Consider the following 23,757-nt stretch of genomic DNA (forward strand, 5'->3'; position numbering starts at 1 on the left):
TTTACATACTGACCAGGCAGAGATACAAGATTCTCCTAGCATCTGAGGAATGCCGCACCTGTTTCTAAGTAACATCATCCCAATGACCTCAGCTCCTTCTCTCCACGCCAAATGTCATTCCCAGCTCACAACTCTTTTGACCCAGGCAAATTGCAACTGTCCCAATCAGCCCTTTTACATAGCCTGACCTTCCCCACTAGCCACCTGAAACCTGCCTGAGAGCCTCCCAAATCCCATCTTCCCTCCACGTCACCTCATCTCTTCCTGGTCAGACAAAGCCCCCAGCTCGACTTCCATATGGTCTGGTGTAGAGGGAGCTCAGTCCTTGGTCATAGTGGGCGAAAAGGAACAGACAACATCAAGAAATGACATTCTAGGGAAAAGGAGGAAAATATCTAAATTTGCATGGTCCCTTTTCCTGTCACCATTGACCCCACCCCCCTTGTCCTTCCCTTTAGCTTTCTCTCAAGACCCCTTCAAGTAAAAATTGGCCTGGGCAGGGCTTCCCTGGTGGTGCAGTGGTTGAGAATCTGCCTGCTAATGCAGGGGACACAGGTTCAAGCCCTGGTCTGGGAAGATCCCACATGCTGCAGAGCAACTGGGCCCGTGAGCCACAACTGCTGAGCCTGCGCGTCTGGAGCCTGTGCTCCGCAGTGAGAGAGGCCGCGATAGTGAGAGGCCCGCGCACCGCGATGAAGAGTGGCCCCCGCTTGCCGCAACTGGAGAAAGCCCTCGCACAGAAACGAAGATCCAACGCAGCCAAAAATAAATAAAATTAATTAATAAAACCAAAAAAATATATATATATATGAAAAAAAAAAAATTGGCCTGGGCAGAGAGGATGCTACATGGAGCCCCTGTGTAAATGAGGAAAAGGTGCCCGCTGGGAGGACTCAGGCCGTTGGGACAGAGGCAGGGCAAACAGGATTTCAGCCCCTACCGTGCCCTCAGCTGGTCGTCTTTGTGTGGCGCACACTCTGCATGGTGGCCGTGGACACGGTGGCCGCTGACCACTTTTCCCTGACCGCCGGCTTTTAGTGAGTGGGAGGCCGGGCTTACCTAAGCATAAACAGTCACACACACCGGCATGTTGATGACGACCAGGAAAGCCAGATCTGTCCTTGCTGTGAACCAGCTCTACTGAGATTGATTGTATGTTCCTGCAACCCTTCATCTCCTTCCATTTCTCACTCTCCCCCAAATAATCAAGGCCAGGTGTGTCCCCATTAACCACCCACACCAGTCCGGCTGTGCCATATCTAGAGCCTGCATCATTACCAGGCACAGAGTTTGCCCTGGAGTTCAGCTGGCAGCAGGGCTGCTGATGTGCAAAGCAGAATGGAATCCAGCTTGGCTCTTCCTTGCTGTGTGGGCTCAGCGAGGCTCACAGAATACGTACTTGTTTGTGTCTGGAAACTCAACAGCTGCAGCTCAGGGACTCAGAAAACAGATCTGCAGAGAGAGACCATGCCATCATTTCCCCCAGCCTACCACGACCACCCTTCTAGCCCAGAGAAGGGAAGATTGCATTTCCTCTGCTGAGAGCTTGCATTTTCCAGCTAGAGTTCCTCGCAGAAATGGTAGTGGTGCCTCCTCGCGAAAGTCCACAAGGCCCTGACTCAGCAGGTAACTTGGTCATTCCTCTGGATCCTCCGAGCTCCTGCCAGAAATATTTCAAAGGTGGTACATTAGCATCGAAGTCCATTTCCAACCTCTGTCCGCGAGACAAGTGAATCCTTGTCTGGGGTTTATTCTCTGTCCTTTATTCTCCTGTAGCTGACCAGAGGGCTTTGTGAATTTACAAAAGCATGTTCCCCGGCCTGCTTTAGTAAACCACCCTTCTCTCCCAGAGGTGATGGGCATGTCTTCCCACTAGCTCCACACCTTGCTCTCTGATGATGTCCACTAGGTTTTAGATCCTTCGTGTTTGGGCATTTTAGCCAGTGGACCCTCTTACTGAGGATTTTTCCTCCTTCTAAGCATCCAAACATTAGTTCTTCTTGCTTTCCCATGGAGCCCTCTTCATTTTTACCAAGCCTTCCTACCACCACCAAAACAAACAAATAAACAAAAAAGACAGGAACAAGAGGAAAGTTCTTAAGAATATGTTGTCTTTTGCTTTGTTGTGATATCTCTGTGTGGTCCAGACAAACAGAGTGGCTTTGTCACAGCTTCACTCTCAGGCCTGTGAAGTGAGGTGGTACCTCTGCTGTGCGCCAGGCCTTCGCACGCGGCCTGAGTCCCCCAGAGTCCAAGTCTCCCCTGGTCGCGGGGAAGGAGGCTCCCGAGCCCACAGCGACCTCAGCTCTGTATGCTATGCCTCAGATCTCCAAGCCCCTCCGGGAAGCAGCGGCGCACCCATGGCTGTTGGGGAATTAGGAATGGTTTGTCCATAAGAGTGACCAGAAACATGGAATTTACCAAAGAGAATCAGGGGTAGTGCTATCCTTGGATTTCCAGATTTCTCCTGCCATAGTCGCATCACTTCCTCTCGCCTCTAGGGTGAGTTGAAGGCAGATTACTAAGTACATGGCCAAAGTCAAACACGAGATGGGCTGGGCGAGACGAAGACTGTGAAGACAGCATTTTAGGCAAGGCTAAATCACTGTCTCGACACCTGGCCTCCCCCACCCAGGCTCTGCTCCGTGCGGAGTGGAGAGAGGTGTACCCCCAGCAGCGCCCTCCTCCCCTAATTCCACCGTCGATTAGACACTCAGCCAGCCCAGGGTCCTGAGCAGGCACTGCCCGTGAGTCCTAGGAGGGGAGAGAGGCAGTAGCACCCACGCCCGGGAGGCACGCAAACCGGGGTTCACTGCCTGTGGTGGCCTCGGCTGCAGGACGGCGCGTCTTTCTGAGAAAGGTCTCTCCTAGTACGGCACCCTTCCCCGTGGTCCTCCGCTGAGCTTGTAGCTTCGAGAAAGCTGCCCGCGGAATGTGAGAGAGAAAGAAGGCACCAACCTAAGCTGATGCTTTAGCTGGTTCAATCTAGGTAATCACTAGACGTACTGTGGTCAGATCGACCTTGCATACAAAATAGTTCTAAACAAAACGAAATAACTCGCAAAGGGAACTGGAAGTTGGAGCGCTGAGTGAGCAGGGCAGTTGGGTTGCGACCCCCTGCTGCCCCTGCCTCGCGGGCACCACGTCAGCCCCTCCCAGGCACCTGTCTGTTTTTCAGGTCAACACTTCTTCCCAACAACCCGGCCAGGCTGATCAGAACAGGTGCGCCCCGTTACAGCTCTGTCCCTGCTTCTTCACATGGGGACCTTCTCTGATACTCCACTGGGGAGGTAGTGGGCCTTCCCGGCTTAAAACTGAGTGTCTGCCAACCCACACCCCCCAAAACAAGACCCTGCTCAAGTATTGGCAAGAGAAAGATGAGACCCAGTGCAGAAGTAGAGCCTAAGCTGAGATGCTAGTGCTGGAAGAGAGGAACACAGGAGCCTTCAAACGCACCTGTCTCTTTTAGGACATACTTTCCCTCAGGCCTGGGGCTCAGCGACGAGAGACCGGAAAGTCCTGGCTAGTCTTCCATCCCCACGAGCTGCCCAGCCTACCCCTGGCAGATGCACAATTGCCCCAGGAAAGGAGAGAAGAGTCTTCCCCAGCCCTCACCGTTCCTCATTCCAAACAACTTGTAAGTCCCAGGGGCTCTGGAAGAGTTTGTCCTCAGCCAAACACAACTTCCTGTTTCTAAGAAAGGGAAGAAAAAAATAGTTGAAAGGGTTTTTAGACACTGGAGATGTTGAGTTTCTGTAAACGCAAATGAACCAGACACATGTGGAATAAATTTCTCCGGAAGTAAGAAAAGATGCTGTGAGTTTCTCTTGCTGGACCAGAAAGTGGAAAAAGCGTAGCTGAGATGAGAGGTGCATCCGAGGCTAAAAGGAGAGAGAAAAGCCGTGTGAATGTCGGATCAAAGAGAGGGACCCGGTGATGACGAAGGTCAGTGTGGGCCCCCAAAGACCATGTCCTGAACTTGCTTATTTATTCCTCACAACTTCTCCACCTCTGAAGTCATAGATTTAAATATCCTGCCCCCCAACCACAATTTACGATCCTTCCCGACCTCTCACTGCTCCCCCTACACTTATTCTAGGGACCCCAGATCCTTGACGGCCCCCCATACACACGTCCCCATCTTTATTTCTCTGCCTCTGCCTCAGTTTCTTCTTTCCCTGTGTGCTTAAAGTCCGTGTTCCAGCACCTCAAGCTCGATCTTCCAACATTCCCACCTTCCTAGCCCCGCTGACTGTCTGGAGCTCCACAGCAGAGCCCACGAAGACCGTTCCACCCTCTGCCCGAGGCTCGCCATCATGACTCTGGCAACCAGGCTCCACACCACCGAGCATGTGGGACCACCGTGAAGCTGGCATCTCCAGTGGAAGCTCTGACCAGCCACCCACACAGGCTTCCCTCGTCGGCTCTGTTGCTGCTTCTCTACAAGATTATCTTCCACTCTCTCCACTCTCCTCACAAGCTCAGGATCTTGCTGTGAGTGGAAGACCTCACCTCCACCTACTCAGCAGAACCCAACACTGCATCTCCCATGATACGAGGAGAGAGGGGACACGGTCTCACTGTTGACAGGTCAGGCTACAGACACGAGTCTAGAGGAACATCCTGATTCTGCCTTATTTTAGAATCAAGAGGCATATTCCAGTAACTATCAAGTCCGTCGGAGAGTGGAGATGCAGGACCTTATTAAATTAATCTCCCAGGTCCTCCAGGGCACAGCACGTCAGGTTCTAAGCATCCAGGACTCCCTAGCCCGTCATCCTTGTCCACCCCTCTGTTCTCCACCACCCACCCAGAGTAACGCCTTTCCTTGTGCTTGTTCCCTGACATGATTTATCAGTTATTCCACTCTGTCTGGTTTCACTGCTCTATGGAGCTTGACCTTCAGATCTCAGGGTGGAGGAAAGGAAGGTGGAAAAGCCCTCATGGGGACAGAACCAAGAACAACAATGACAGCAGCCTTTCCCCCATGCTCGCCCATCTCTGGTGTGTTATGATGCTGAAAGAATGCCTCCCTCTTCTCCATCTTGTGTTATATTACCAAAGATCCCTTCTATTTTTCTAGCCCCCGAATGTGCTAGATCTCAGAAAAGGGATGGGATGAAAACAACAAAACAAAACAAAACCCTGCCCCACAAGAGAATGAAAGTCATCCTACAAGAAAGCTCAGTGTCTTACCGCCAGTCCTAAGCCTTACCTGTAGCTCTATCTATTCTTTAAAAACCTATCCTCTTTTCCTTTTTCTGTTACATGTTGAGGTATTTCCGCCGGTCAGAATCAATCCCTTCTAGAAACCAGAGCCTTCCACCTTCTCAAGGTCCTCAGCCCATATATAGTCTGCCCTCTGCCTGAAATGACCTTTTTCCCTTTTTCTACTCCCCTGACTTCAACAAATTCCTACTTATTCATCAGTTCCCAGATTCAAGGTCACTTAGTCAAGGAAGCCCTCGGGTTAGGTGCAACACCCGCACGGCCTTGTGCACTTTGCTTTTCGAACACTCCGCTGGACCACAGACTCCGCAAGGTCTGGACCACACCCTGTGCTCACTGCATCACTCACGTCTGGCCTAGAGCCTGTCATGCAGCAGGCACTTAATACATGAGAAAACACGTGATCAAGTTTTTTTTCTGTCTTACAAACAATATGTTTACACCTCCCCACGTCCCTCTCTGTTTCTTCCACCCTCCTCACCCCCTAACAAGCCAGCTTTCCCCACAACTGCCCACAGGACTGCTGGCCAAGGCCGGCAGTGACCTTGCTAAGTCTGCAGACATTCCTCTCTCCGGCTGCCTGCGTCCTCACCTCCTTCGTGGTTCCTGTCCCCCGCTCATTCCTAACTTGTGGAGATCCTCAGGGTCCTACTTACTCTTCCCGGGGCGGGGCGGTGGGGGGGGGGGTGGGAATTTCATATGGTCACGTGGTTACGGTTTTTTCCTACATGCTGATCACTCCCAAATTTAAATCCTGAGACTGTCAGGGGTCCCCAAGACCACCCCATCATTCTGAGATTCGCTAGAACTCCCGAGACTCAGGGCAAGTTGTGCTCATGGCTGAGATTTATTAGAGACACAGTGAGGATACCGGCCGAATCATAAGGGACAGAGACACCGGCGGGTCCAGAGGAATCCATGTGAGGCTTCCGTGCTCTCCGCCTCCCACGGGGGCCGCATGGAGCTCGCTCTTCCCCAGCAATGAAAATGCAGCCACATGCGTGTGAGGTTTCAGCCCAGGGACGCCCAGGAGAGACTCAGAGCTCAGGGCTGTATCCGGGGGCTGCTCATGTGGACGCCCTCCGCCTCACACACACCAACATGCCAGACTCCCGGAAGGAAAGCCGGCGTCCAGCATAAACCACAGGGTCTGTGCAGACAGTCTAGGCGCGGAAAACCAGCCTTGTCAGTTCACTGGTGACGGGGACACCCTGAGAGCCGAGGTCCCAGATACCAGCCAAGGGGCAGCCAGCCGTGCCATCAGGTGTCTCTAAGGACGGCGGCCTCGGGCCTGCTGTGTTCCCTCCTTTCCGCGCAGGCTGGCTCCGTCTCCTGAACCACAGGCCCATATGCTTCCAGCTCCCCACCAGACTTAGCGGCCTCAAACTCACCCTCTCCCAGCTGTCGTGCCTGTTCCCCGCCCCGCCACCCGTCCTATGCACTGGCCTCCACGCGAACCACTTCCCTCTAGTCCACCAGCTGCTCAGGAGCCCCAACCCGGGACGGAACAGACAGCACGTCCCACCCCTCCCATCTGATTCTCACGTTATTCAGAGTTATCTTTTAAACCTGAACAGTGGATCATTTCACTTCTCCACTTAAACCCTTTAATGGCTCCCCCCGATGCACTGAGCACATAAACGTAACCCTCTCAGCAAGACCTGCCAGTCCCCGAGCGACCTGCCCCCCGGAGCTCCCAGTCTGATTTCACGTCCCTCCCTGCTCTGGTGACACTGTGTCTTGTCAGTTTCTCTCCAAGTCCTTTCTCACCCAGGGGCCTCACAGGCACCCTCCCCGAGCCTGTGATGCCCTTTCCTCGGCTCACGCCAGGCTCCCTCCACTCATCCTTCACGTTGAAGGTTGGCGGTCGCGTCCTCAGAAGTCCTCCCCTGTCTTCCGTAGTCTAAATGAGGCCCTGTTACTCTCTTCCGTAACAGTAGCTACATATGTCTGCGAGGAGCGTTCATTTCATGCCTCCCTCTCCCCCCACAACTAGACTGCAAGCTCCATGGGGGCGAGGATTCTGTGTTCGCCCTGGATTTCCAGAGCCAACAGGCGCAGGGCTGTGTGCGTCTCCGTCAGGTGGGCTGCCATAACACAGCACCAGAGACTAGGGGCTTAAATAACAGGAATCTGATTCTCCCTGTTCTGGAGGCTGCAAGTCTGAGACCAGGGTGCAACCACAGTCAGTTCCTGGTGAGAACCCACCTCCTGGCTGGCCGGCAGCCCCCTTCCTCCGTGTCCACATACGACCTTCCCTCGGTGCATGCTCACGGGGAGAGAACCTCCTTCAAGTTCCTCTGTAATTCCCACCGCCTATAGGACAATTCCTGAGGCCCTCATCACAGCTTCTGAGCCTGCGGTGACCCGGCCCTCCTCTCGGTCCGGTGTCTCTCTCGGCAGCGCCCCTGCATAACTCCCTCTTCTGCAGGAGCACGTTCAGTGCCCTGGCTGCCCTCACACCCCTGCCCCCTACGGGGTGGCTCTCTCCACCGTGGCAGCACACCTTGCCCGCAGCCCCTTCACAGCCCGGATCCCTGCAGCTGGGGTGGTGAAGCCGAGGATGCCCGGTGAGCGGATGCAGTAAAACTGCCCAAAACTGCGCTCCTAGGAGGTGAGGAGCTGCCGGAGAGGAGAGGAAACGAAACACATGCCGGGGGAGGAAAGAGCTGTGCACGTGAGCTGGGGGGAGGAGGCTGAGACCAGCTCGGTGCGCGCACTCAGCTCGGTGTGCGCTGCGCAGTCTCTCGGTCCCTGGCTGCCCGCCGGCGGAGCAGAGCCGGCCCACCGCGCCCCGCTTCCACATCCCGAGGGAACCAGCGGGGCCTGCCGCATCTGTGCGCGTGTCCTTCCCAAGTCCCGTGAGCGGTTAACGGGTGAGCGTGGCACACAGTGGACGCTCGGTGCACAGACGTCCTTCTCCCCTCTCGCTGCTGCCCGTTCCCAAGCGCATCCCCTGACCTCCACGTCACACGTGTGCCTCCAGCCCTGGCACCTCTCCCACCGTATTTTCCTGCTCCCCGGACAGCTGCCGTTGCCCTCGCCATGTTGCACACTGTCCCAGCGGATCCATGTGGATGAAGTGGTGCGTAATTCCTTTTGTCTGAATAGCCTCAATCTATCTACTGATGGAAATGAAAACTGAGAATAAATTTGCTAGATCTTCAGCCTCCACTGTATTCCAAGTTGAAAGCTGACTTGGATGTCACATACGTGGCAAAAGGGTGAGCGTGTGTATTAGAAAAGCTGTAGACTGAGAGTTAGGTGATCTGGCTTTGAGCTTTGTGTCTGTCATTTATCAACTAAGTGAACGTGGGCAAGCCACGCAGTCCCTCTGAGCAACAGTTCCTTCGTGGAGAAAATGTCCTACCAACCTCAGATAATTTGTGTAAGATTTAGATGAAAGAACGCTACGTGAAAGTGCTCTGCACATTATCACGTGCTATGGAAGTGGAGGGGATTCAATACCCTAAGTCTTAGGAGAGTGGAGGCATCACCTGCTGGATCAGGGTTTTGGTTACAACCAAATCCCTGGGTTGGAGGAGGCTGTAGGCAGAGGAGGAGAAAGAAAAGCATAAACTTACCTAAATTTAGACAACACCGGAATTGGTGGCGTAAGTTCTCTGCGTGATGGCAAGTTGGCGAGAATTGGAGGGAACAAAAGAGCCACCCTGGCCATGTCTGACTCAGGGGTCTGGGGCTTCAAAGCCAGCGCCAGGCTGGGCAGACGTGTAGAGGGTGGGCCACCCTCCTCCCCCTCTGAGTGTGGAGACTTGGGAAATAAACACAAGATCTGAGGATCAGAATAGACACTTTATATTTTTACAATAGCAAGAGATTGGAAACTCCCAAATGCCCATCCATATGGGACTAGTTAAATAAATTATGGAAATTCCTTCAATGATACACTATGCAGCCATTTTAAAAGGTGAAAAAAAAACAAGAGGATGTTGAACACTATATATAGTATGCTACCAACTGTGGGGCAATGTATGATTTATTTGCTAATGTACGTCTAAAACATGTCTGCAGGGACAGGAGACACTGTAAACCCTGGTGGGCTCTACAAAGGGGACTAAGAAGCTGGGGGACAGGAGTGCGGGAAGATACATATGGCCCTTTGTGCCTTTTGCATTTTGAACTGCGTGACTGTGAGACCGCCCTGTGTGTGCGTGTGTGTGCATGTGTGCATGCACGTACGTGTTTGTGCGTGTGCATACCAGTTTTACTGGACTGGATCAACGTCTTGAACCTGAAGCCAATGGACTCTCTCCTTCCTAATACTTAGGTCTCCACCCTAATTTCAGACCCCATGACCCGCACATGCAGAAATCAAATCCAGACAGCAACACGCAGGACAAGAGCAACAGAACACATGCTGTCAGTCCCTGGGAAACAGCCAAGGGCTGTGGACAGCAGTGCCTTTCTCCCAGTCTCAACAGTGGGAAGAAAGGGCTTGGACGCTTCTCCAACTGGATGGCCTTTCCCTGCCGTGTCGATATAAAGGGTGGGATGACAAGCACCCTCCCTAACGGCACAAGAAAAGCCAGCGTCAAGCGGAGGAAGGAAAGATGAGCCACACACGTGAAACGGTTGGGGCTGGGGAGGTGGGTGCGAAGAAGGAAGCTGATGGGAGTGTTCAAAGCTAAGTTAAAGGATTCTGAGAGAAATTAAGTGGTGCCAGCGTGTCGTGGGTCACAACTTCTGTGAGGGCCAGGGACCCAAATATTTTCTATCGCGTCCGTTAGTGAGACAGAAGAGTAAAGGGGATACAACTTCTGATCTGGCGTAATTAGCGAGGATGCTGACAAGATGGGAGCCTGATTCAGTCTGGTTCTAAGGAAGCCCCTCCCTCACTGCCCCTCACTGCATTCCTGCTCCCCACACATAGAAATCTCTCTTCATTCGGTGTTCCAACGTTCTGTTTTACATTTGGTTTTGTTCAACTGCTGCGTCTGCTTAGCCAATTTCTGCTTAGAAGCTAAAGCGCCAAGAAACTACACGAGAAGAGCAGGGCCTGGGCAGGATCAGAACTGCCGGAGATTTTGCCACCAAGCCTCATGCACCAAGACTGCCAGGAGAGCTTTGGAAATGGAATCAGTCTGAATGCAGCTGATGAGAAACATATGAATGAACGAAGCCAGTACAAACAGAAACCGTTGAGTTTCCCACCGCAGTAGCCTGGAGTGGCTTCCCCAAAGTTTCTACTCAGATGCGTCTGCCTTTCTGTCACAAAGAGGACTCATGCCCCATGGAAACGTCTCCAGATCCTGCTGATTAACCCTGATCTCCCAAAGCCCACGTCCCCTCGAGTCCACTCAGCGCTCAGGGTGCAGTTTGCCCAGGAGCTATCTGGTCCCTCTGTTTGGTACATTTTTATAGGGGACAGGTGGGAGGTAGAATTTGGTCACAGTATGGTGCCTGCTCTTCCCTGGAATTGGAAAAGGTTACAAAACCTCACCCACTGACTAGGTGTGTCCCCATCACCCCCAAATAAAAGTCCAAGATGTCTCCCAAATGTAGTTGGGGAATTTGGGGCATTCTCCTGTAATTTCCTCAAAGAAGCATACCTGATATCAAACCATCAATGGCAACATTCATTGTAACCCGTCTCAGATGAAGTTGTAATAAAGGAACATGATTATTTGCCTAGAGCTAAGAAAAAAAGAGTTAGGTAGTAATAAAACCTGAGCAGAGGTTGTCTAGGAACTTCCAAGGAAGAGGGCACCCTGATTCCTACTAATACTTGCACTGGAGCCCAGCCTGCTGTGTCTACAGAGTGGAAAATTACAACACTCCCAAGAGATATTAACTCCAGACAGATGTGGTCCTGGCAGTGTCCGGTTTCCTTTTCCTGATTCCATCTTCACCATGCGGCCTTTTCCATCTTAATTGAGAGCAGTTGGCCAGCTCCAACGGCCCTAACAGACCGCGGCCGTTAGCTACCCGGACATTATGCTTTATCAATCAGGCACTGTGTGTTTAGCCGGCATGATTTTGGGCAAATGCCACATAGGGATTTGGCATCTGCAAAGCTTTGGTTCAGACCTGGAACCGATGGTGACTGATGGTGCTGTGATTCAATATTTAGGAATCATCGAGCCGCCAGTCCAGAAACAATTAAACCACTGGTCAGAGAGTTGTTCTGCTTCTTAGGTTTTCTGAAGGATAACTTAGCTACGTGTTACTCTGAGCATAAACATTACGCTGACCTCGATCCAGGAATTTAAACAGTGTCATTTAATGTAAACGCTAGCAAATACCTTCTTGCTGAAGTGGTCTGTTTTCGGGATGGGTTAGGGTTTCTTCTCTCCAAAAGTACTTTGGGGCATTGGATTTTAAACTCACAGTCAGATCTGCATTTCTTCTCTCATTTACATGGCGTGGCCTCCCAAGCACCAGTAGCAGCTTGTAAGGTTGAGGGAGCCCCCTGCTGATGGCCTGGGTGTAACTTCACAGCACATGGCAAGGAAAACTGGGTGAAGTCTCAAGATCTCCTGAATCTGAAAACTGTAACCTGTCTCTAGACCCAGAGCAGACTTTTGCTGTGAAAATCCAGGCTCTAGAAAGGTCCTTTACTTCCTCAAAGTATCCACATTTTTTCCGATTTTACTCTTCCGGGAAGTAGAACAAAGAAGGGCGGTCTGTCTGTCTGTCTCTCTCTCTGCAACTGCAGTGCCCTGATCCACTCCAGGACAGTTCTGCTCTGTGTGTGTGTCCTGGAGTAAAGGATTGGGAGCTGCCTGAGTATATATAGAATCCCAGAATCATGGGACTGAATTTAGGAACATTTACCCTTTGTGGCGTGTCCAGACGAAGAACTCTGATGAGGCCACAGCTTGAAAGAGGAATTCTTCCCGGCAGCTGTGGCCTTGATTCTGGAGGTTAACAGCTTAACACCAGGGTGTGGTGCCCAATTCCGAAGTCTGAAAATTAATGGTGATAAGGGCGGGCCGCCTGCCAAGGCCTGCAGTGTGAATCCCAAGAGAAGAGCTTTCTATTTTGGGACCTCTCTCAACCCAGCGCACGCTGTCCTGTGCTTTGATGCGTGTCCCACCTCTTCGTCTATACGCTTCTTCCTCCAACTCTTTTATTCCTAAACTTTCTTGAGTTTTCAACCCACGGACAGTGACGACAACTTACTCCCTATCCCATCTAACTCTCCGAAAAGAATAGTCATGAGGTAATATGAGTCAAATACCTGACCCAGATGTCAGCAGGAAGAACCAAGGATACAACTTCCCCTACCACAAGCATCAAAGAGAAGGGAGAGGAAATGGCAAACAGAGTATCAAACCTGGATGAAAGGGAACAAAAGAACAATAAGGTCCTTTTCCTTGAGCCGGCTCCCCTGGAAAGAAAAAAGAAAAGTGAAATCTCGCGCCCGCATAATGTAGCCAACACTGCCAATAACTGCATGCAAAAGGAGCCATCTCCGGAAAATCAAAAGATCAAAAGGTCTTCGGTGGTCCCCAGTTCCTCAGGGACTCCCCATTGCCCAATAAAGTCTAAAGTCTTTAAGAGGGTATTCAAGTTTCTTTACTTTTTCTGCCACAGTCCCTACCTGACCCAACACATGTATGCAGAGCTCACTCTCACTCTGGCAGTTAGACCACTTTCACCTCATGTTTTCCTGCTCCTGTTCCTTCCTTCTCCTTTTGTCAGGGGCCTGCGCATCCTTCAAGCGTTAGCTCAAATGTCCCATCTTCCGTGAAGGCTTCTCCAGTTCTCCCAGACAGAATAAACTCCTCTCTCCCTTAGGTTCCCGAAGGATTCTTGTTTATATCCTGCCTCCAACCTCACCGTCATAATACTTATGTACGGTACTGAGAGTTCAGTCTCCTCTGCGGTTTATAAAGTAAGATCCAGCCACGCATTCATTCCTGCATCTTCCCTCGAATTCCCACCTCCACCAGGTCTCTCCATGCCCCACCATTCCCCATCCTCATTCCTCCTGTAAAGGGACTATCATAGCTTCTTCTGCATAGGAGATTCTCAATACACTGCTCGTTCCATTAAATTACGTTAATAACTAAGAAGATTAGGAGATTACAGTTCACTCCAAATACAGAGGAAGGGCAGTACCCTGACAACGGGCAAGTGAGATATTACTTCAGACCCTAAGTAATAAGAACCCTCATTTGTCAGTTCCAAGATGGCTCATCTAGAAGCTGCTCAAGATTTTTAATTTCTCCAGGTTACGGCCCCTGCCTTCTACATGTGACCATAGAGCACTGAGAACCATTTTTGAGCAACTGTGAATTAGGAACCACTCCCCACCCACCTTGCTCAAGACAGTTTACCGCCATCTGCTAGAAAGTTGTCATTAAAAATGACCCAAATATGCTATGAGCGGGGGGCAAGTGCTGACCCCGGAGTTGTGCAATGACCAGCCCTAAGTGGCCTTAAACATGAGAAGTTGAACATATCTGTGGACCTAAAAAATTATTCACAACCTAAAAGTTGAGAGTTATGTTTTATTCGGCGGGAATTTTTAGGACTTCAAGCCCGGGAAGCAACATCTCAAGTAACCCTGAGAAAACTGCTCCAAAGAGGTGAGGTGGGAGCCAGGTTATATATCAACAGAAGTTTTGCAACAAAGGGCAGGGAGCCAGAACATCAAAAGATTATTATTATTTTTTAAATATTTATTTATTTATTTGGTTGTGCTGGGTCTTAGTTGCGGCAGGCGGGCTCCTTAGCTGTGGCATGCGAACTCTTAGTTATGGCATGCATGTGGGATCTAGTGTCTGTGAGTGAATCCCTGGCCAGGGACCAAACCCGGGCCCCCTGCATTGGGAGCGCAGAGTCTTAACCACTGCGCCACCAGGGAAGTCCCCAAAAGATTATTTTTAATGAAAGAAAACCAGATACCCCAAGTTAAGGAATTTAGCGCTTTTCTATATATGGGAAGATGCAAGAGTCTGGGCTCACTGAAATCATTCCTTTGATGTGCACCTCAGCTATCTGGGGCCAGTATCCTGTGCTTTCTCATCCTGAGTCTCCTCAGGGTACACCATGGGGAGTGGCTGCAGCCTGATGGCTGCTAGATGGCAGGTATTCTTTCCTTCCTGAGTTCCCTCAGGGCTCACCAGCTCATATCCATCGCAGTGGTGGCTGCAATCGGAGATGACTGTGACATACTTTCTTTACTGATATGGCAAGAAATACTCCACCTTTCATATGCAATCAGTGTTTGTCCTTCAAGATGGTCGTCACAGTGGTACATGGACTTTGGAGTTCAAATCCAGGTTAACTATTTTAACCTTCAGTTTCCATACCTCTGAAATGGAGCTAATAAAATCCCTCTTCATCAGGTTGCTTTTAGGATTAAATGAGATTTTGAATATCAAGTACTTAATGACTCACAACAAATGCTCAGTAAGTGAAAGTTATTCTTATTACAGTAATGCTTCCATAATTTAATACATTTCTGAAAGTTTTCTTTTGGAATCACCTTCAAAGCCCTTTTATAAGCCACATGTAAAAATCATGGGTTTTTTTTTCTAATTATTTTAACTCCTTATTTTGTGCTAAAATATTACCATATTTGAGTCTCCATTTTATTAATCAGATTTATCTAAAAATTATATTTAGAGGTTCACAAAAGTCAAATCCACTGTTTAAAGAAAAAGTGTTGCAATCACTGACTATACACTTCAGGTACTTATGGAATTCCAAAGGCATGGTTCAAAACTCAAATGTTGTATAAAAAGCACTTACATCAAAAAATTAAAAAAAAAAAAAAAAGCACTTACATCTTACTCAAACATCCCAGACCCATTCTCCACAATATCTAGAAAAAGGTTAGAACCACTGTTTCCAGCTTAATTCAAATCAAGTATTTACTGAATAAATATATGAAGGTTATTGAGGGATGACAATTGTAAAAATCAGGTCTTCTGAATCCATAGACTAGAATGCCAAGAAACCCAAAACTGTGGAAGCAACCCAGCCTGGAAGCTGAGTTAAGCTGACATTCTAGAGGCTCCAGGGCACTTCAGTGGAGGGATAGTCTCTCAGCTCCCTTCTGGACCTGAGAATAACTTTAATTATTACCTCATATTCCAATTTTTCACTGCTTAGCCAGAGAATGTCCTTGAAAGGTCCCTGGATTCACTCACAGACACTGACAAAGCTCTGATTTTTCAAGAGTGATTTTTATTCATTCAATCAACAAGCACTTCCTGGCTCCTCTTGTAGACACAGCACTTAACACCGTAGGAGTTACAAGGAAGATAATGCATGAACCCTGACCTCATGGGGATTCCACTCTAGAGGAGACTAGAATCTAGAATTCCAATGTGCAAAATGTCAGTTCTAATCAGTTTATAAGACTACAAAGAATCTATCATAAGTAATGCAATGACTCATTGAGTAAAGAGTAGAAACAATGCACGCTATGGAGAGAAAGACATGAGTGGGAGTGGTCATGGAGGTCCCGGAATGAAACTCAGCCTTAGAGGATAGAAATGCTTTCAACAGGCAGCGAGAAGGCCGACTATTCCAGGGGAGGGGGCCACTACAACAATGGCATAGTGATATAAGTGGCCTTGGAAAACGGAAAGTGGACCAAGATTCAAACAGAGGCTAAAGTAAGGACATAGTCGTTATACAATGGGAAAGGTAGTTTGGGACCATATTGTAAAGAATCTGAATGGCAGGAATTCATACTTAATCCTATAGAGTCTAGGACGGGACACTCCCCTGTTGTACGCTGGAGAAATTTAGGCAGGAGATATGGAAATGCTAAGCTTTCAATGGGCCCTTTTGACATGAGCTCCAGAGTCAAAGGGCTTCACAGGCAAGTGGGTCTAAATTTTCTGCCTGGAAAAAAAAAAATGGGGGGATTAGCTGTACATTTTAGTCTTCCGTGTTCACCCTGGCCTCTCTGACTGAGGGTCACCAGTAATGGGCAGCTGAAGCAGGAAAAGCCAAAGAAACTGAGAGCTGCTGGTGGCTGGAAAGAAATTGTTCCTGGCAGTGAAATCTGCCCCTTCGATGCCTGGGATAAAGCAGTTGGGATTAGGTGGTTTGCTGGGCCCCATGGCATGGTCTGTGGCGCTGTCAGCAGTCTTTCATCAAAACATGACGGTGTAGCGCGCAGTGGTGGCTGGTTTATGTTCTGGATATGAAATGCAGGCTTACGTGTCCGTCTATTTATATGTGCACCCAGGCCTGCTGGATGACTGCCATTCCATTCAAGGGAGGTGAAATAAAACCCTCTGGTATAGCACGCTGGGACACACACCACACATTCCTGGAAGCAGCAGGCAAGAAAGGGTTTGACCTGCAACCACAAAAAAGAATCCAGTAGGGGAAACCACACAGTGGCCTAACAGACCACAAAGAGAAATCCATTCTCAGAGTGTGGAAAGCTGGTCTTGGCAAAAGCAGTAGGTGGGATTTTGAACAAACCACACGGATTCTGAAAGCAACATGAAGGGCCCTGGGGGCACCACCTGTCTCATCTGCATCAGCTTCATGGTCCAACTGCAGTCTTGTCGAAATTCTTGCATTGGGAGCCCTCGTAGTTTGCGCTGACTTCATTCCACCATGCCTTAGGCATACCCTACAACAGAGACTAAGCCAATTTCAACCCAAAGGAGAGCAGATTGCAGAAGTCAGCATGGTTGGTTGTGTGGGAAATGGCTACACGGAGTTTGAAGGCTCCCAGAGTTACCACAGGTCGGCAGCGTACCCTGACGAAACCCGCTGCTTTCGTGGACTTTCAGTTCCAACCGCCAGCCTCCCACTCCTCTCGGATTCCCCACCCTTGAGCATTTATAGACAGACCCATATTTTATTTTATTGGCTACCCCCTGCCTAATGCTTTCCCAGGTTACCAGGACTGAATGCTGCTTTTTTTTGAACTGGTGCTCATCTCACGGCACTTTTCACGTACCTCGTTTTGTCTGATTATTTACATACACAGCTTTTCCCCCACTAGTTTGTAAACTCCTGTGGGTGAGATATAATCGCCCTCTCCCCACATCACCTTAAACATCAGAGATATTCAATAAACTCTTACTGAAAATATATACAAATATATTTTGTATAGTTGGGAAGCTATAAATCATCTAAAAAAAAAAAAAGGAAACTGTTGAAGATTTGTGAGTGGGAAACCAATTAGGAGACAACTGCCATAGTTCAAGGGGCAGTTAGTGAGCGTCTGAAGTCAAGGGGGCAGAGAAGGAGACGTGAGGCCTCAATACCTGTTGCTGACTCCTTCACTGACTTTTAGAGCAAAGTGACACTTAAGCAAAGCACAAATGACCTCCAAGATGAAGATCACAGCCAAATAGTATCGCTGTTTGTCCAAACTCTGACTTGCTCTGAACGGATAATTGGGTATTAAAACCAGTACTATTCTAATAAAAAAGTAGAGAGGACTTCCCTGGCGGCGCAGTGGTTAAGAATCCGCCTGCCAGTGCAGGAGACACAGGTTTGAGCCCTGGTCCGGGAAGATCCCACATGCCGCGGAGCAACTAAGCCCGTGCACCACAACTACTCAGCCTGCGCTCTAGAGCCCACGAGCCACAACTACTGAGCCCACGTGCCGAGAGCCCGTGCTCCTCAACAAGAGAAGCCACTGCAATGAGAAGCCCGCACGTCGCAACGAACAGCAGCCCCCACTCGCCACAACTAGAGAAAGCCCACACGCAGCAACAAAGACCCAATGCAGCCAAAAATAATAAATAAAATTATAAAAAAAAAATAAAAGTAGAGGGACAGTCAGGTTTGGGGAGGTGACCACCAACCTTGAGGAAAAGAAGCAGATGTGAGGATTCTTCCCTCCAGCCTCCCTCACCTCCATCCCCTCCTTTCCATCCCCACAGTCATCCTTTCCCCAGCCAGTCTTCACATCCCCTTCTCTCCCCTGCCCCTTGAGCTAAATGCTCACTAACTGTCCCTTGAACTGCGGCAGCTGTCTTCTAATCAGTCTTCCACTCAAATATCTTCGACAGTTTCCAGTTTTTTTTCTAGGTGATTTATAGTTTCCCAAACATGTCCCACACATTTCCACCCCCAGATCTTTGCTCAAGCCTTTGCAGGGCCTCTGGCCTATTTCCCCCCATATCTGCCTATTCACATTTTATTTATTCTTCAAGATTCAGTCTAACCACATCATCCTTGAGTCTTCCCTGAAATTTCCTCCTGGAAGCAATTTCTCTTTTTCTGAACTCCCGTAGCACTTGGCACCTTTCTTACTGTATTCAGCACACTCTGTATTCCAGTTTTCCATGTACATCTTTGCTCTCCAATTAAAATGGAAATTCCTGGGGACACAAACTTTTATCTTATCTCCCATAGTACCATGCATTGTTAATTTCATATAATATGTCCTCCATGAATACTTGCTGAGTGAAGGAATGTATGAATGAATGAGCATATAAAGCAATATAAATAACTGAATGAATGGGATGGACTGTCAGTATTTCCCAGACTTAGGGAAAAGGAAAGTCACTCCAGATACTTATCAGGTTGAACCTCTTACCTTTACCTAGGTTAATTATTATTAGCCTCATTTTACAGACAAAGTAACCGAGGCCAATGTAGACCAAATGCTTATGGAAATCATATTGCCCAACGCAAGGCTCTTTATTCTAGGCCATTCTGCTCAATATTAGCCTCTATTTTTTAATCTCTGGCATGTACGTCATGGGATTATCTTCAAGACCGGAAAAGATACCCTAATTCTTTTTATTCCCTTCTCATTAACCCCTTTTTTTAGTCCCATGCCTTCACAGAGGGTACAGATGAGCACTTATAATAGGAAGATGTCCTACTCTATATAAACAAGGCAGACAGGGTCTAAATACCTCCAAAAAGCAAAAGTCTTTCAAGATCAAAAGTAATTCCCAAAGAATTCCCTGGCAGTCCAATGGTTAGGACTCAGCACTTTTACTGCCGTGACCTGAGTTCAATCCCTGGTCGAGGAATGGAGATCCCGCAAGCCAAGCAGCTCAGCCAAAAAGAAAAAAAAATAATAATAATAATTCCCAGATTACAGTCTATGGATATGGTGAGGAGGGAATTTTATCAGAAGAAGCGGCCTAATTGTGCAGAATGTGAGAAATCAGCCAATCACAGACGCCTCCATCAGCAGGCAGGGCCAGGAAAACAGCTGTCTGCAAGTATTCTGTCTCTCCTGGCCACAACGCCACCAGGACCTCCTTGGTAGATGGTTCCCTGGACTTGGTTCAGAGCCCACGAATGGAAACTCTCAGGGCAAGCTTATTCTTCTTGCTGCTGGCAAACTGCCCCAGAAGCATTCCAACCCCCTGGGCACCACCGGGAAGCAGGCATCAAATCACAAGAGCAGGGGCTTCCCTGGTGGCGCAGTGGTTGAGAATCTGCCTGCCAATGCAGGGGACATGGGTTCGAGCCCTGGTCTGGGAGGATCCCACATGCCGCAGAGCGGCTGGGCCCGTGAGCCACAACTACTGAGCCTGCGCGTCTGGAGCCCGTGCTCCGCAATGGGAGAGGCCGCGGCAGTGAGAGGCCCGCGCATCGCAATGAAGAGTCGCCCCCGCTTGCCAGAACTGGAGAAAGCCCTCACACGGAAACGAAGACCCAGCACAGCCAAAAATAAATAAATAAATAAATTTAAAAAAAAAATCACAAGAGCAGAGCACCAGCTACCAGGGACAGGGTGCACCTGGCTTGGTAGAGGCCCCAGGCCCCAAGAAGTTAGAAGATCACTAAACAGGCTAATTCTGCTACAGCAAGAAGAGTTAAGCCTGCTCCTGAGAAATCTCTGGCAAACGTTCTCACGGTATGATTTGTGAACAGCAGTTCCCGATAAAAGCTCAGAAAGAAGATAGTAGTTATTAACACCCTTTGCGCTGAGGCCTGCACCTCTTTTGACAGTCTTTCTGCATGTTAGACAATGGGGTGCGGAAAATCAGAAAGATTTACAGGCAGTTGGGGGTGAGTGCTGCAGCCTGGAATCAGAAGGCAGTTCTCACCTGGCCCTTCTAAGAGATAAAAAGCTAAATGGTTCCGTGCGTCTATGTCCCCAGCCGTAAGATGGGTTTTCCTGGACTGGGACTGTTGTGCTTGTATGGAAGATGCCAGATCTACGCTCCGGCGTCAGCCAAATGTCCTCAAGCCACATCAGCCTGGAGTGGCAACCGTGATGGTCACTTCAGGCTCAGTTCTCAGCGGTAACAAGAACCTTCCTCGTGGGCTGCTTCCTCCCGGCAGCTCAGTCCCCGGACGCCGTGCCCTTCCTCTGGCTGCGGCGACGCCACTGGAGCCCCGGTCTGGGCTGTGGGCCGTGCTGACCTTACAAACCCTGGTGTGGCATTCTAGTGCTCGGCTCTGGCACTCCCCTCCCCAGAGGGCCCAACTGCTCCTCTCCGGTTTCATTCCACTCTCTTCTTGGGCTCCCACATCACACAGACCTTGAGGGAAGTACCTGACTGGTTTCTGCAGTTCACTAAGCTTCCTTGAAGGGCTGGGGTAAAAGACCATTCGAAAGGCGTCTCACCACGTTACGCTCTTTTTTTTTGGCCGAGTCCCCTGCATCGGAAGCACGGACTTGACCACTGGATGGCCGGGGGCGTCCCAGTACACTCTTCTAAAGTGTCCTTATCTTAACGTTGAGGACATTTTAAAACATAATCATTGTGCCTTCATCACACTTATCAAAAATAACAATAATTCCTTAAAGTCCTCTCCTACCAATCCCTATGCATATTTCCTTGATTTTCCCAGTCTTTTTTATTGTGGATTTGTTTCCATCAGGATCCAAACAAGGGCCTCACGATGCATTTGGTTATCTCTTCTGAGTCTGTTTTTGTCCGATAATAACTCACCCTCCCTTTTTCTCTAATGCCATTTTTGTTGGAGCATAATGCATTATTAGTTGGAAAAACTGGGTCATTTTTCCTACAGAATGTCCCACCTTTTGGATTTAGCCAATTGTATCCTTGTCATTTAAGTAGTTCTTCCATCCCCCATATTTCCTATAAATTAACAGCAGTTCTAATGACTTGATTAAAATCAGGATCAGTTTTTTAGGCAAGAAACATTGTAAGAGATACTTCCTGTTGCATCACCACATATAATGTTTGTGTTGTCCCACTTTTAGGGAGGCTAAGATTGATCACAGGGTGTAGGTGGTGTCAGCCTGACCCTTCCATCAGAATGCTCCCCACTGACATTTCAGCTAATAGTTTTAGCCTCATTAATGGAAGTTGCCTAGATCAATTATCTCTTTAGAGGTGGAAAATGGTGCGTTTTAAAAAATTCTATCATTCCTTCTGCATTTATTGGTTGGAATTCTATTATAGGACCTACTTGTATCAAAGATTTAGTTACCCCATAATATAAGGCATAGGAAAGATAAAATACTTTCTCATTATTTATTCATTTTCAGAATAAAAAAATATTACCCTAGCAACTTCCAATGGCAAGCCTATTAAGTTGTTTGTGATTTTTTTGGTTTCATTATGAACTCATGGTTTTTATGTATTTGACGGGTTTTAATCCATTGAAGTTATTATTCTTTTTGATGCAGAAATTGCCCTATTTTGGCCAATAAGGGCCCCTTTAAAGTGGTTCCTGTGTTGTTTTGACATGACCTCTAATAGTCTGGGAGAGTTTCCTTGCAAAACAAGTGGTCCACGGCTCATCATGTAGATTTCTTGTCCCAGACCTGGAATCAGCCATTTCACCATGGGAAACGGTATTTAGAGACCCATGCCAGGATTTTTTTTTTAATTAAGCATTGCAAACATAATTGAGAGTTTCTGTGCGGACATCTCTTGGATCTCATTGCCCTTTTTTTTTTCCATTGGAGGTAAATACTACCATGAATGTGTTATTTATCCTTCTTGTTCAAGTTTTTATTCTTTTACTACATATTTTGTATACATACATACTGAACGGCATTGTCTTGCAGGTATTTAAATCTTATAAGATGGTATTACACTGTGTGTATCTTATTTCAACCAGTGTTTTCCACACAATACTATATTTTTTATATTTACCCATATTGGTAGATATATTGCCGGTTCATATTAGCTGCTGCATGTTATTTCCTGGTATAAATATAACACAGTTTTTTTTCCTGTTGATGAATTCTTTGGTTTTCAAATTTTGCTATTACAAACAATACTGCAATGAATATTCTCCATCACACCTCACTGTGCATAGCATGAGAATTTCTCTAGGGTATATTTCTAGATGTGAAACTGCTCAGTCTTCGGGTATGAGCACTTTCAGATTTACTAGATACTGCTAATTGCTCTCCGAAATTTTTGTGCAAATTGATACTTCCACCAGCAGTGTACAAAAGTTCCCACTTTCTTCCTACAATCTCACTCAAACTTGGTATTATCAGACTTTTTAATTTGTGAAGTGATTTTTCCTTGGCATCTTAATTTTCACTTCTGTGACTGCTAGTGAGGTGTGTTGGCTCCTCACGTGGTTGTCTCTATTGCGTGTGAGAGCATAGTGGTTAAGACCATGGGAACTGAAGCCAGACTCCTAGGCTCAAGCTCAGCTCCATCACTTAACTATCAGTGATGTTAGGCGCACTATTCAGCCCTTTCTGTGCTCGTTTCTTCATCTGTAAAGTGGGGGTGGTAAACACCTGTCTCACAGGGGCATAGTAAGGATTAAATGAGTTAATATATCCCGAGTGCTTAGGACAGTGTCCAGCCATCACCATCATCATCATCATCATCGTTATTGGCTTGCCGGGGTTCTTTCTATATTCTGGATACTATTTTCTTTGTCAGATTTTGCATTATAAATATCTTTTCCCAAATGTCTGCAATTCGTCTTTTTACTTTGTTCTTGGTATCTTTTGTTTTTGCAGAAAGTTTTTTGTTAATATGATGTAATAAAATTTTGTCCTTAGTTTTTCTTATACAGTTCAAGGTTTTGGTGTAAAGCCTAAGAAATCTTTCTATACACAAGGTCATAAAGACCTGTATTTTCTTATAAAAGTTTAAAGTATTTTTCGTTTTTTGTTTTTTTTTTTTTACTTGTAGGGTTTTAACCCACCTGTGATGTAAGAGAGGGATCCAACTTTGTGTTTTTCCACACACATAATCAATTTTCCAAGCACCATTTATTGAACGGTCTTTGTTTTCCCATTTATTTATAATTCTACATTTATTACATATTGTGTCCACATATGTGTGAGTGTGTTTCTGGGCTTCCTATCCTGTTCCATTGATTCATTTTCCAATTCTTGCACCATTCCACTATGTCCGAATTTCTAAGACTTTTATTTTAAAATAAGCCTTCATATTTCATAGAACAAGTCCCACCTCTTTTTTTTTTTTTAACATCTTTATGGAGTATAATTGCTTTACAATGGTGTGTTAGTTTCTGCTGTATAACAAAGTGAATCAGCTATACGTATACATATATCCGCATATCTCCTCCCTCTTGTGTCTCCATCCCACCCTCCCTATCCCACCTCTCTAGGTGGTTACAAAGCACCGAGCTGATCTCCCTGTGCTATGCGGCTGCTTCCCACTAGCTATCTATTTTACATTTGGTAGT

The 23,757-nt window shown here is 47.9% G+C and overlaps 1 long non-coding RNA gene across 5 annotated transcripts in view; it reads right to left on the bottom strand.

The window, feature by feature from the left end:
- Positions 1–810: 810 nt before the first annotated feature.
- LOC132370277 (uncharacterized) overlaps positions 811–23,757 on the bottom strand; it is a 67,952-nt gene continuing 45,005 nt past the window's right edge. Inside the window, exons 4-5 of one of the 5 annotated variants that reach the window (XR_009504533.1) lie at positions 8,814–9,001; positions 811–1,660 (exon numbers count right to left, since the gene is read on the bottom strand). This is a non-coding gene — a long non-coding RNA (uncharacterized LOC132370277). Of the gene's footprint in view, positions 1,661–8,813; positions 9,002–15,370; positions 16,814–23,757 lie in introns of those variants that run through there. The other 4 variants (XR_009504530.1, XR_009504531.1, XR_009504532.1 and 1 more) reach the window with 4 other exon arrangements.

This window comes from Balaenoptera ricei, chromosome 8, assembly GCF_028023285.1.
Source record: "Balaenoptera ricei isolate mBalRic1 chromosome 8, mBalRic1.hap2, whole genome shotgun sequence".
Classification (NCBI taxonomy): Eukaryota; Metazoa; Chordata; class Mammalia; order Artiodactyla; family Balaenopteridae; genus Balaenoptera; species Balaenoptera ricei.